The following is a 14,763-nucleotide window of genomic DNA, read 5'->3' as shown; positions in this document are numbered from 1 at the left end:
CTCAATCAGGTCTCCGCTCAGATGCCTCTGTTACAAAGAAAACAGATTCAGCATCTCCAAACTATCCTCATTGACAAAATTCTCCAGACCAGGTAACATTCTAGTAAATCTCCTCTGCACCCTTTCCAGGGAAATCACATCTTTCCTGTAATGTGGTGACCAGAACTGCACGCAGTACTCCAGCTGTGGTGTAGCCAGTGTTTTGTACAGTTCAAGCATAACCTCCTTGCTCTTGTATTCCATGCCTTCACTAACAAAGGCAAGTATTCCATATGCCTTCTTAACCACATTAACTACCTGGCCTGCTACCTTCAGGGACCTGTGGACCTGCACTCCAAGGTCCCTTTGTTCCTCTAAACTTTTCAGTGTCGTACCATTTAATGTATATTCCCTTGCCTTGTTAAACCTCCCCAAATGCATTACCTCATACTTATCCGGATTGAATTCCATTTGCCACAGTTCTGCCCAACTGACCAGTACATTGATCATCATCATCATAGGCGGTCCCTCGATCGAGGACAATTTGCTTCCATGAGTTCACTGGAGTTTCAATGAAGGACCCGATGTTCCAGTCCTGTATCAAATTGAGGGGATGGAAGATCCCTTTGTGTGGATTTTTTTAACGTGGGGTGACCGTTGCACACCTGCCACCACATGGGCTTGACCAGAGCTGGGTCTTGGTCCAGTGGAAAGGGTTAACCAAGACGACAGGAGACCAGCTCTGCTGCACGGACCCAGTGCCCACACATATCGCAGTATGGGCTGGGCCCGTGCTGCCCCTGGGCCCTCGGCTCTTCTGGGCCCCGTCTCCTCATCTGGCGCACCTCCTCCACGATCTGTCGCCGCTCCTCCACCATAAACATTCAACGCATCTCGCCACATACACTCACCGCTCATCCGTCCCGACCTTCCCACTCCTCTGTACCTGGGCCCTGCCGATGTTCCTGCTCCCGCTCCAAAATGACGACCAGGGTTTGATGACGTCACCCAGACGCCCATTTCAAAAACATCGGCATTTGTTTAAATACCTTAAAACTGTTAACATATATGTAATAAAGCTTGAAGCACCTCCCGGAATTCCTTCTAAGATGTGATTATGGTTTGTTGATCCAGATTCCAGAATCCATGGAGAGATGTTACCCGTGGTATAAGGTGGTGTGGCTGGATTCCGATGGACTGCATGGATAGCTTACCAACTTCGCTTGTTGTTTTAGTATCATCGCGCTGGTCCCTCGGTGAACAGTGTGAAGTGGTGGGAGGATCAATGTGGCCAGGATTCGTGTCCTGGTCAATATTTATCCCTCAATCAACATCACAAAGACAGATGATCTGGTCATCATCACACTGCTGCCTATAGGAGCCTGCCGTGTGCAAATTGGCGGCTGTGTCTCCCACACTACAAGAGTGACCGCACTTCAAAAAGTACTTCATTGGCTGCAAAGCGCCTTGAGACATCCATTGATATCTTCCTGTAGTCCGCCACTTTCTTCTTCATTATCAACCACTCAGCCTATTTTAGTGTCATCTTAAAACTTCTTACTCATACCCTCAACATTTCAGTCCAAGTCATTGATGCATACCACAAAAAGCAAGGGACCCAGCACTGAGCCCTGCGGAACCCCACTGGATCACAAAATCAACCATTACGCTTTGATTCCTGCCTCTGAACAAATTTTGGACCCAACTTCCACTTTGCCCTTGAATCCCATGGGCTTTTACATTCGTAAGCAGTCTGCCAAGTGCGACCTTATCAAAAGCTTTGCTAAAGTGCATATACATTATATCATACCACTGCCCTCATCAACCCTCCTGGTTACCTTTTCGAAAAATGCAATGAACTTAGTCAGACACGACCTTTCCTTGACAAATTCATGTTGACTATCCTTGATTAATCCATTTCTTTCCAAATGAAGATTTATCCTGTCCCTCAGGATTTTTACAAATAATTGTAAAAGGTTCGGCTGGCCAGCCTGTATTTACTCAATCCCTTTCTCCCTTTTTAAACAAAGGTACAACGTTAGCAGTGCTCCAATCCTCTGGCCCCGCACCTGTAGCCAGTGAGGATTGCACAATGGTGGTCAGAGCCTCTGCTATTTCCTCTTTTGCTGCTCTTATCAGCCTGGGATACATTTCATCCGGGCCTGGGGATTTATCCACTTTCAAAGCTGCTAAGCCACCACTACTTCCTCTCTCACTCTCTTTATTTCATCTAATATTTCACACTTCTCCACCCTCATTGCAAAGTCCACATTGCCCCTCTCTTTTGTGAAATCAGATGCAAAGTATTCATAAAGAATCCTACCCACGTCTTCCGCCTCCGCGTACAGATTCCCTTTTTGGACTCTAATAGGCGCCACTCTTTATCTTGTTATCAGCGTGCTCTTAATGTATTTGTAAAACATCTTTGGGTTTTCCCAGATTTAATTGCCAACATTCTCTCATGCTCTCTCTTTGCTTTCCTGATATATTTTTTAATTGCACCTCTGCACCTCTAGAGTTTCTGCAGTATTGAGTTATCCGTATCTGTCATAAGCTTTCCTTTTTTTCGTTAACTTTCCCTGTATGTCCCCTGACATCCCAGGAGCTCTAGATTTGTTAGTCCCACCTTTGTTTTAAGGGAACATACTTGCTCTGTACCCTCAGGATCTCCTCCTTGAATGCCTCCCACTGCTCTGACACTGATTTACCAGCAAGTAGCCTTTCTCAGTCCACTTTGGCCAAATTCCATCTCAGCTCAGCAAAATTGGCTTTACCCCAATTGAGAACTTTTATTCCTGGTCCCCTTTGTCCTTTTCTATAACTACCCTAAACCTTACTGAGTATGATCACTCGCACCAAAATGCTCTCCCACTGATACCCCTTCTACCTGCCCCTCTTCGATCACAAGACCCAGTCCAGAACCGCTCCTCCCTTGATGGGTTTGTTACATACTGGATAAAGAAGTTCTCCTGAATGCATTTTAGGAATTCTCCACCATCTGTACCATTCACACTATCATTTTCCCAGTTCATATTCGGGTAGTTAAAATCCTCCACTTTTACAGCTCGAAAGGTTTTGCACTTCTCAACAATCTGCCCACATACTTGTTCTTCTATCTCCCTCTAACTGCCTGGGGGTCTACAGTGCACTCCCAGTAGTGTGATCGCCCCTTTTTTGTTCTTTAATTCAACCCACATGGCCTCGTTTGATGACCCCTCTCACACATCATTCCTTTTCACAGCTGCAGGATCCGTCAATAATCTCTCACAACTCAACTGAAAGCAGCTGGAATGTGCAGATTTGAGAGGGGCTTTCTGCACCGTCAGGGCTGGAAACTGTCGAGTTTGAATGTGTACCGAACTGTACAGAGTATTCAACAAATATAGCAGGACTGGGAGACATTGTGCTTTGTTAATACTGAACCAGAAATGCACATTATTCAATGCTTCTCATATTTAATTGAGCACGTTTTCAGCTGGTTTTGAAACAGGAACCTTTTGCGTGTTAAGCGAATGTGATGACCACTACACTACGGAACCCACACTTTCAAAGCAGACTGCAACCTGAATGCAGCAACTTAGACCGCTCGGCCATCCTGACTGCTCAATATTATGTGTGGCCACCTGCAGTTTGATTTTGAACTTTTGTGTCCTGTCACATGAAGTAAATGAGGACAGCAGGCGTATCTCTGCCTGACACTGGGGAAACGGTGAGACAGACCTTGGAGCAAGGGTCTGGTTATTGCGAAACAGCAAAGAAAATATTAAATCTGGAATTACCCAAAAGGACAGGGACCTCAACATGATTTAAACATGCAACTTTCTGATCAAGAGGCAGACACACCACCGCTGCACCACGAGGCCTAAACACTGAGTCTGAGATGTTCGTCAATATGAAGGTTCTGCAATAAAAGGGGCTTTAAAATCCCCTGTCAGAAGCTGCGCTTACCTGCCAGTCACCATAGGTTTATTTGTTAAACTTTTGTGTTGCTTTCACGGGATAGCATCATTAGTTAACCCATCACCTTCTTTTGCACAATGAAAGAAATGCTAACTGAGGGAGAGTTGATACTTCAATCAATAAATACAGCAAATGCTGGAAATCTCAGCAGGTCAGGCAGCATTTGCCAGGAGATTAACCTCGCCTCCCATTGTTCTTCCACAGCAAGTTTAAACATAATGCTCCCACTTGGGATCGAACCAGGGACCTTACACGTATAGAGCAAACGTGACAACCACTACACTACGGAAACCTCTGGCAAAGCAGCCCCAACAGAGGGGAGCTGACCAGTGAGCTCCCTTTGTGCTGATCGTGAATGTGCTGGCTCACCTTCAACAACTTTTGTCCCACACTCAAAGCTCTCAATCCTTCTCCTCCGCTGCCTTCACAGAAATGTCATGGATCACCCAGCCACCGTGTTCACTTCCACATCCTCACAGTGGGGCCATAGAGGCTCCTACCGTCTCCCCGCGATTAGCGAACTCGCCCAGTTTGTAAAATTAAACCCGGAACACGTGCCCGGCAAAGGGTAGGAGAAGCGGGAGAGTGTGTAAGCTCGTTCTGTAACAGATAGTAGTGAGGTTATTAACGGCGATTACAGCAATAATTAATCCTCTCACACACCTTAATTATCATCTCACACACCTTAACACAGCTTCGATAATTTGTATAAATATAAAAATATATATTTATTTATGGACCTGAATATCAACGGCTCGCTGCCAAGACCTCATGGCGCGACGGTCGTGCATCTAACTTTGAGCGAGAGAAATTGTTCCACAGTGACACCCATTTCATCTTTTGTTCCCTTTTAAACACTAGAAACTGAGACAGGGGAATAAATAGAGAAACCAAAGCTCAACGATACAGACAAGAGGAAGAGAGAAGGGGAAATACTGTCCCCACCCAGAACTAATGCAGAAACCCCTCTGCTGCGCTCGGGGTGGCCACCCACAGACTGGATACACTAACGTCCCAACAGCTCATTGACTGTCGGAGTGGGACCGTGCGGCGCTTCAGAAGACAGGTCGAAAAAGCAAAGTCACTGAATCGATCTCATGTGCTCCTTCTGCCAAGAATAGCTACACACAAAAAATGCTTTTATAAAAGTTACACCTTATCTCCAAGTTTGTCAAATAGTTAGCTTGTTGGTCAAGGGGTATGATTCTCGTTTCTGGCTTGTTAATTGAAATTTGCGAGAGATCCCGACCGAGCCCATTATTCTGCCGCGAATTTTGAAATTACATCGAACTTTTGCAAAGAAGGACTTGCATTTCTGCAACACCTTTCAGGAACTCATGATGCCTTAAAGCGCTTTACAGTCGTTGAGATATGTTTGAAGTGTTGTAGTGTGGGGAAAGATGTGCCCAAATCACCCCACACGAACCTCAACTCTTTGCGAAGGAGTTCGGTGCAAATAATCAGGGACTTGGACTTTCTATGAATGAGTTCTGCTTGTACCTGTATTCAAGCTTGAAACAGCAACTGGGCTTCCATCTCACGGGAGCAGCGTGTGGCAGTTCGCGAGAAGGTGACGAGGTTTGGGGTTGATGTACGTCACTTTCAATCTTTGAAATTTCACCAAGCAAAGAAATGATGAATCCAACTGTCCCTGTAATCCTTTTGTTCAGGTTTAATCACAGGAATATCTGCAGTCAGGAGGTGAAAAGTAATTAAAACCGACGACTGGCTTTGGGACAATCAGTATACTTTGTCACAGACAAGGCACCAGAAGGCTGGAAGGTAGATCACACCAGTTGTGGGAGAGCTGGTTGGTGGTGACATGGAAGTGTCTGCAGTGTGCGGGACCAGACTGCTTCCATGCATCCACAATGAATGTCCCTCCCTTTATTTGGGAAAAGTACAACTGAGAGTAGACAAGTTCCATCCCGGTCGGAGCAATCTGAAGCTTTAACTGACTGACACCCTGGTTTGGGATGTCTTGCAGTTTACATTTAAGTTAGTCTCTGTGGCGCAATTGGTTAGCGCATTCAGCTGTTCACCGAACGGTTGGTGGTTTGAGCCCACCCAGGAACGAAGCTTTTAACTGTTTTCCCCGAGGATTCAGTGCCGCACAGTTCCAGGTTGTCATTGTGCGTTTTGGCTGCACGAATATATTCCGCAAACATTGCCAGCTGTGCTGTTATCCAGTGAGTTCCCACTCCAATACTTTTACAACATTTAGTTAATGGAAAGCGATAACAATGTTTTACATGGACCATGGTCCTCCATCCAGTCCACGAGAAATAAATTACGTTACTGGGTTTAAAGGAACTGGTGGAAATTGTCTGACCGATCGTTATGGCTTTGCTCAGATTCTGAGAGTCAACAGTTTGCGAAGAATTATCTCATGGCCAATGCCTAGCATGAAAATGTCTCTCAGCATTTGTTCTAGGAATCCCTCAAATTCGCAATGTCCTACGAGGCACCTTAATTTGGCGACATAGCTCGCCACTTCCTGGCCCTCCGACCGTTGGCACGTGTAGAACCGATACCTCGCCATCAGATCGCTTTCTTTAGGATTTAGATGCTCGCAGACCAGCGTACACAATTCTTCATAGGATTTAGTTGTTGGTGTCACCAGAGCTAGAAGATTCTTCATCAGGCCATAGGTTGGTGCCCCACAGACGGTCAGGAGGATCGCCCTTCATTTGGCAGCGTTCTCGTCGCCTTCCAGCTCGTTGGCCACGAAGTATTGGTCGAGTATCTCCACAAAGGCTTCGCAATCGTCCACTTCTGAGAACTTCTCCAGGATACCAACTGTTCCTTGCATTTTTGCGTGGTTGTTCATTGTCTCGTCGCCAATTGATATGCTCATAATAAAGGATGAAACTTAGTATTGTGAACACTGAGTAAGTGTGACCTTTGCTCCTTTAATAAGACTGCAGAGTACAGGTACCTCATGGGTGGCCTGCTTACATACCGTGCTCCCAAGGGATACTGGGATGCCTTGGGACTGCGACAGGTAGGACCTCTGGTGGTGGTGTGCACAGGTTGTCAAGGGTTAAATACATAACACAAGATGTGAACAACAATCAACCATCAAAAGCCCTGTCATTAACCGCAAAGGGTTTCCTGCAATTTTCTGATCGCAAAGCGCTTTCAGTCCTTGTCCTTAAAATTGCAGACGTGGAAATTGGGGAGTTTAATGACTTTGAAAGGAGGACATTGTTGTTTGGTGCCGTTCTGGTCAGAGAAATGTTTGTGAAAGGAACTTTTTGCAGAGAGAGGGATTGAGCATTTCAGCTTGTTCCTGAACACTTCTCTCTGGGCACTGAGCTAAGCAGCAATTTCTGTCGTGTGGAGGTTATCACATTTCCTTCACACTTGAAAAGTTCCCGGTTCAAGCCTGTGCAGAAACATTATTTCTCAAACAAAAACTTGTCTGCAATAAAAACTATTTTGGATACATTGTTGAATGAGCAATGCACATTTAAAACCAGTCTCCTCCAATACAGATTGTGTAAAATCAGATCGGGGATAAAACTTCATCAAGGATTAAAGTTTCATGAGTTATTAAAGTTCACTTTTTGAAGTTTTGACTGTCCCTGTCAGCATTTCATTCATTCTGTGAAACAATGCGATCGGTTTACACCAGCAGATCTAAGCTGCATTTGAAACCACAAACAACTCATTAATTATTCGCTTTTCCCTAGTTCCAGAGCTCAGAGGGTTATTGTCCATCCCTGGGATACAAGCTACCTCGGACCCAGGCCAAAGCTCCCCGTACACCGAGCACAGGCTCAGGAAAACCCCGGGGGAGAGGTTATCCCGGTCACTGGGCCTTCCAGCAGCCCTGAACAAGCGCCCGGTCTGAAACTTTCCAGAGTAATAACTTGTATCTGGAACATCTAACAGTAAGGACGGACGAGCGGTCTGAGGCGCTGCTTTCAATATTTGATTAAATTATCAATTCTCCCTCAGTTCGCATTTTTATCATTGTGCAAAAGAAGATCATGGGTTCATTAATGATATTTACCCACGAAAGCAACATAAAAGTTTAATGAAAAGTAATCGCCCAACGTGGGGCTCGAACCCACGACCCTGAGATTAAGAGTCTCATGCTCTACCGACTGAGCTAGCCGGGCTTCTCAACATTTACTCTGTCAATCCCCTTCAGAATATTGTCCGTTTCAATGAGATCACCTCTCATTCTTCGAAACTCCAGAGAGTATCGGCATATTCTACACAATTTCTCACCATAGGACAGTCCTCTCATCCGAGGAATCAATCTGTTGAACCTCCGTTGTACCACCTCCAAGGCAAGTGTATCCTTCCTCAGATAAGGAGACCAAAACTGTGCGCAGTACTCCAGGTGTGGTCTCACCAGGGCCCTGCACAATTGGAGCAAGATTTCCTTACTCTTGCACTATGGGCGGAATATTAGGTGCTATGGTCCGAATATCCTGATTTTCTGCTGATTCTACGGTTGTATAAAAAGTTATTAAAATTCGACAGTCACTCGGCAAACATATTTATATTTCCTTCAGTGTGCAACACTGATGGATGGATTAATGATGATTGAAACAATTATTCAGTATTTCACAGACTTGAATTATATTTGTCAGCTTGCTCTGTAAAAATGATTTCCCTAACCAGGAATCAAACCCAGACCATGGCAGTGAGAACACCAAATACTAACCACTAGACTACCAGGTAAAACTGCTTGCAGCCTCTCCGATACCTTTAAATATAGTCAGCTTACAATCACAGCTGAGAATTGTGCGGTGACACGGGCTGTAACTGGATTTGCTGGGAGCAGCGTGGAGGCCCCGACCTGCGTGAGAACACCAGCGGCAGGTCGGGGCCATAAAAGGAGCGGTGAACGGCGGCCTGGGAGCAGTGTGGTGGTGTACCATGGCAAGGTGCAGCGCGAGCTGGTGAATGAGGGCGACGGCAGCGAAGAGCGATGTCATCAAAGTCCAGGTCGGTGATTGGAGCGTTGGCAGGTACAGCAGGAGCAGCGAGAGACTGTGGAGGGATGTGATCGGGGCCCAGGGGTGGTGTGCGTTCAGGGCCAGGGACCCAGGGGCAGCACGGGCCAGCCCACACTGCGATATGTGTGGGCACTGGGTCCGAGCAGCAGAGCTGGTCTCCAGTCGTCTTGGATAACCCTTGCCACTGGACCAAGACCTCGCTCTGTCAAGCCCGTGTGATGGCTGGGGTGCAACGGCCACCACACGTTAAAAAAATCCACGCACAGGCATCTTCCACCCTTCAACATGCAGTTCGGGACCTGGAATATTAGGTCCATCATTGAAACACCTGTGAACTCATCCTTTTTTGGCGTGGAAGCAAGTCATCCTCGCTTCGAGGGACTGCCTATGATGATGACGAACTGGATTTGCTGCAGTCCGCGGGCAGCAGGTGATGAAAACGGGCGTGAGAGGGTGAGTGACAGGTGGGCACTGCTTCTGATGCTGTCTGACCCACGGTGGGAGTGGCCGGGTATTTTAAAGCCCTTTCATTGCACCAATGCAGGGTAAATGAAACTGTGTTTCAGGAACCTTCATGTATACAAACATGGGCACTCTGCACTGTAGACCTCGTGGTGTAACGGTCGTGTGTCTGACTCCAGATCAGAAGGCTGCGTGTTTATATCACGTCGGGGTCACTGTACTTTTCCATATTGTTCTTCCGGAATTGAGATTTTCTTTGCTGCATCACAATTTACTTTCCCACCCATCTTTGTACCATCAGCAAACTTGGCTCCATTACACTCGGTCCCTGTATCCCTGGGATAGGGGAGGGAAGACACACCGGAGAAGTGTGAGCTTGTGGACCGGAGAAGTTGCAGCTGCTGGAGCTGTGCGTTTTATCGGGGAGGGACGGGGGGAGAGCCCGCCGAGCGACCGGAGAAGCTGAGAAGCTGCTGTGCTTTTCATCGGGTTTGACACTGTTTAAAAATTGCTGAGTGCCAAGTTTTCTCTCCCTACTGCCCATGCGCGAAGGTGCCGGCAGTGTTTTCGGCGCAGGAATTTGGCTCCACCCCCCACTTCACCATCGACACTACGCCAGGACTCCGGGGACTGTACACAGCGGCCAGAATGGGGCGAGTTTTTCCCCCGAGCCATTTCCAGCGCGCAAAGTCGGTGCGCTTGAGGTCATTGCGCCGACAAAACTGCTTGGGGGAAATCTAGCTCTTAAAGAGTAAGGAGTACACTGAAGGAAATACAAATATGTTTGCCAAGCAACTGTCAAATTTTAATAACTTTTTATACAACTATCGAATCAGCAAAAAACAGGGCACTTGCCCCATAGTACTTAATATATAGCCCACAGTACAAGAGTAAGGAAGTCTTGCTACAATTGTACAGGGCCCTGGTGAGATGAGGAGAAACTTCTTCGCTCAGAGAGTTGTTAACCTGTGGAATTCTCTGTCGCAGAGTTGTTGATGCCAGTTTGTTAGATATATTCAAGAGGGAGTTGGATGTGGCCCTTATAGCTAAAGGGATCAAGGGGTATGGAGAGAAAGCAGGAAAGGGGTACTGAGCTGAATGATCATCCATGATCTTATTGAATGGTGATGCAGGCTCGAAGGGCCGAATGGCCTACTCCTGCATCTATTTTCTATGTTTCGATGTTTCTCTGTCCTGCTACTGCTTCTTTCATAATGGATTCCAACATTTGCGGAACCACAGATGTTCGGCTAACTGGTCTATAGTTTCCTGTTTTTTGTCTGCCTCCTTTTTTAAATAGGGGCATTACATTTGCAGTTTTCCAATCTGCTGGGTCCTCCCTAGACTCCAGCGAGTGCATGTCCACAGATCCCTGAAAGTAGCAGGCCAGGTAGCTAAGGTGGTTGAGAAGAAATATGGAATGATTGCCTTTATTAACCGAGGCATCGAATACAAGAGATGGGGTCGGTGGGGCAGGTTAGGTCACAGCTGGAGTACTGCGTGCAGTTCTGGTCGCCATATTACAGGAAGGACATGATTGCACTGAAGATGGTGCAGAGGAGATTTACGAGGATGTTGCCGGGAGTGGAGAATCTTCGCCATGAGGACAGATAAGAAAGGCTGGATTTGTTTTCCATGGAACAGAGACTGAGGGGAGACCTCATTGAGGTGTATAAAATAATGAGGGTCCAAGATATAGTGGATAGAAAGGACCTATTTCACTCAGCAGAGGGGTCAACAATAAGGAGGCATAAATTTAAAGTAATTGGTCGAAAGTTTAGAGGGGATATTTCTTCACGCAGAGGGTTGTGGGGGTGGTAGAGGCAGAAACCCTCACCACATTTAAAAAGTGCTTGGATGTGCACCTGAAGTGCTGTAACCTGCAGGGTTATGGACCTGGAGCTGGAAAGTGGGATTCGGCTGGAGAGCCTCTAGTTGGCAGGCGCAGACACGATGGACCGAAATGGCCTCCTTCTGTGCTGCAAACTTCGTTGATTCTATGAACTCATTTGCAAAGAGTTGAGGTGCGTGTGAAGTGATTTGGGCACATCTTTCCTCACATGACAACATTTCAAAGGTACTGAAATTTGAAGCCAGGATCTTTCTGCAAATTTCAAGTAACAACCACGAAGCAAGAATCATACCCCTGGACCAACAAACCACCTGCTTCGCAAATGTGGAGATAAGATGTAACCATTATTGAAGCATTTTTAGTGTGTGTTGCTGTTCTTGATCGGAGGAGCACATGAGACGGAATCAGTGACATTGCCTTTTCGACATGTCTTCTGAAGCGCCGCACGGTCCCACTCCTGCAGTCAATGAGCTGTTGGGACGTTAATGTATCCATCATCATCATCATCATAGGCGGTCCCTCGAAACGAGGATGACTTGCTTCCACGCCGAAAAAGGATGAGTTCACAGGCGTTGCAATGAATGACCCGAACGACATCCCAAAGGGTGAAAGATGCCTGTGCGTGGATTTTTTAAACGTGTGGTGGCCGTTGCACCCCAGCCATCACACGGGCTTGACAGAGCGAGGTCTTGGTCCAGTGACAAGGGTTAAGAAAGACGACAGGCGACCAGCTCTGCTGCACGGACCTAGTGCACACATATCGCAGTGTGGGCTGGCCCGTGCTAACCCTGGGCCCCTGGCCCCAAACTCATGCCTCCGCTGGGCCCCGATCACATCCCTCCACAGTCTCTCACCGCTCCTTCGCCACGATCTCGCCGCTCCTGCTGTATCTGCCCACGCTCCAATCACCGACCTGGACATTGATGACGTCACACTTCGCTGCCGCCACCCTCCTGCACCAGCTCGCGCTGCTCCCTGGAGTAGTCTCCCGGGACCTCCAAGCTGCTCCCAGGGCCGCTCGCCGTTCCTTTTATGGCCCCGACCTGCCGCTGGTGTTCTCCCGTTAGTGTATCCAGGCTGTGGGTGGCCACACCGAGCGCAATAGAGGGGTTTCTGCATTAGTTCTGGGTGGGGACAGTATCTTTCCCCTTCTCTCTTCCTCTTGTCTTTATCCCTGTGATTTTATTTCTCTATTTATTCCCCCTGTCTCAGTTTCTAGTGTTTTAAAGGGAACAAAAGATGAAATGGGTATCACTGTGGAACAATTTCTCTCAATCAAAGATATACGCATTACCGTTGCGCCATGAGGTCTAGGCAGCTAGCCGTTGATATTCAGGTTCATATATAAATATATATAAATATATCTATATGTCTCATAACTGTTCCCTGGTGGTCGAGGGATTAAGATCCGGCGCACTAAACTGGTTTCAATTCTCGATCAATTCATCGCATAAAAATAATTGAGGTCTGTGAGACGATTAATGATTGCTGTAATCACCATGAATACCAATACTTTCTGCGATAGACCGAGCTTACAGACTATCTGGCTTCTCCTGCCCTTTGCTGGGCACGTGTTCGGGGTTTAATTTAGTAAACTGGGCGAGTTCGCTGATCGCGGGGAGACGGTAGGAGCCTCTGTGACCCCACTGTGAGGATGTGGAAGTGAGCACGGTGGCTGGGTGATCCGTGACATTTCTGTAAAGGGCAGCGGAGGAGAAGGATTGAGAACTTTCAGTGTGGGACAGAAGTTGTTTAAGGTGAGCCAACACATTCCCGATCAGCACAGAGGGAGCTCACTGGTCAGCTCCCCTCTGTTGGGGCTGTTGTGCCAGAGGTTTCTGTAGTGTAGTGGTTATCACATTTGCTTTATACGTGAAAAGTACCGGTTTGATTCTGGGTAGAAACATTATGTTTAAACTTGCTGCAAGGGAACAATCGGAGGAGAGTTTAGTCTCCTGGAAAATGCTGCCTGACCTGCTGAGATTTCCAGCATTTGCTGTTTTTATTTGGTATTTATTCTCCTGGTAGAAAGGCTCCCTTATTCCTGAATTGCTCTTTATTTAACCAATAAATAGATAACTTTCAGTGAGAGAAAACGGATCCACCGGGGACCTTTCGTGTGTCAGGCCAACGTGATATCCGCCACACTGCAGCCCATCAAAGGGCGAGAAACCACTGAATATAAAGGATGAGCTCACAAATATCAGGGGCAGTGCAGTCTGGTCAACGTCACACCCTCCTTTCTGATTCAGCAGAGGCATGAACGGGACTCAGACGCCACAAAGTTTAATTAAAGACACAAATACAAGTAACACTTCCAAATCTTTTCACTGTAAAATTCTTTCACTTTATTTCAAATCCTACTGCGTTGAATCTGAAAATGATCACCATGGGATTTTATCTTCGCTGCTGATTCTAATCTCTCTGCACGGAAGGAATAACCGGTGCTGTTAAATTTGACAAAAGTTGCCACAGATTCCTGGTGACATCGGCAATACAGTGTGTAAAATGGGTTAAAATGCTGAAGAACAGAAGAACAAAACAAATAGGAGCAGGAGTCGATCATACGCCCCTCGAGCCTGCTCCGCCATTTAATACGATCATGGCCGATGTGATCATGGACTCAGGTCCACTTCCCTGCCCGCTCCGCAAAGCACAGGACAAATGATTGAAGTATCGACTGTCCCTCAGTTAGCATTTCTTTCATTGTGCAAAAGAAGGTGACGTATTAATTAATGATGCTTTTCCATGAACGCAACACAAAAGTTGAAGGAAAAACATACGGTGACTGGCAGGTGAGCGTTGCTTCTGACACCCGGTGGGAATGGGCGGGGATTTTAAAGCCCCTTGTGTTGTGAAAGCTTCATATAGAGGAACATCTCACAATCAGTGCGTAGGCCTCGTGGCACAACGGCAGCGCGTCTGACTCCAGATCAGAAGGTTGCGTGTTCAAATCACGTCGGGGTCACTGTTCTTTCAGAATTAATATTTTCTTTGCTGTTTGGCAATAACCAGACACTTGTTCCAAGGTCTGTCTCATTGTTTCACCGGTGTCAGGCAGAGATACGCCTGCTGCCCTCATTTAATTCATGTGCCAGGACACAAAAGTTCAAAATCAACTTGCAGGTGGCCACACACACCACCGAGCGGTCTCAGGTGCTGTGATTAGATCGCAGTTTTCTCTGGAGGTGTGGGTTTGAATCCAACTTCTGACATTTCTTGTTTTTAATCATGAAGCGAAACTCATTGTTTGACACCACGACCAACTCCTTAAAACTGGGATTCAGCAGTTCACCTGCTCGCTTAACATTCCCGTCTGACCTGGTGCTGAAAGTGGAGATGTTTCCGCAGTGTCGCGGTTAACAAGTTCGCCTCACATGCGAAAGCTCACCAGTTGGGAATATTTTCTGTAGCTTTCTCCTCATGCATGCTCAGGGGCGAGTTTGTTCTCCTGTGAAAAGTTCATAAGATGATAAGCATGTAAGAATTAGGGGCCGGAATAGGCCATTCGGCCCCTCGAGCCTGGTCCACCAT

General features: G+C 46.9%; 2 non-coding genes across 2 annotated transcripts; one reads left to right on the top strand and one right to left on the bottom strand.

Annotated features, from left to right (window-relative positions):
- Positions 1-7,993: 7,993 nt before the first annotated feature.
- trnak-cuu (transfer RNA lysine (anticodon CUU)) lies at positions 7,994-8,066 on the bottom strand. Its single transcript has one exon. It is a non-coding gene; the product is annotated as a tRNA-Lys (tRNA).
- A 6,059-nt stretch (positions 8,067-14,125) lies between these two features.
- trnaw-cca (transfer RNA tryptophan (anticodon CCA)) lies at positions 14,126-14,197 on the top strand. The gene has a single exon. It is a non-coding gene; the product is annotated as a tRNA-Trp (tRNA).
- Positions 14,198-14,763: the final 566 nt, after the last annotated feature.

Source organism: Pristiophorus japonicus, unplaced genomic scaffold (genome assembly GCF_044704955.1).
Source record: "Pristiophorus japonicus isolate sPriJap1 unplaced genomic scaffold, sPriJap1.hap1 HAP1_SCAFFOLD_147, whole genome shotgun sequence".
In the NCBI taxonomy this organism is placed as follows: Eukaryota; Metazoa; Chordata; class Chondrichthyes; family Pristiophoridae; genus Pristiophorus; species Pristiophorus japonicus.
Note: the sequence above shows the minus strand (reverse complement) of the source record. Positions and strands in the feature narration are given on the sequence as shown.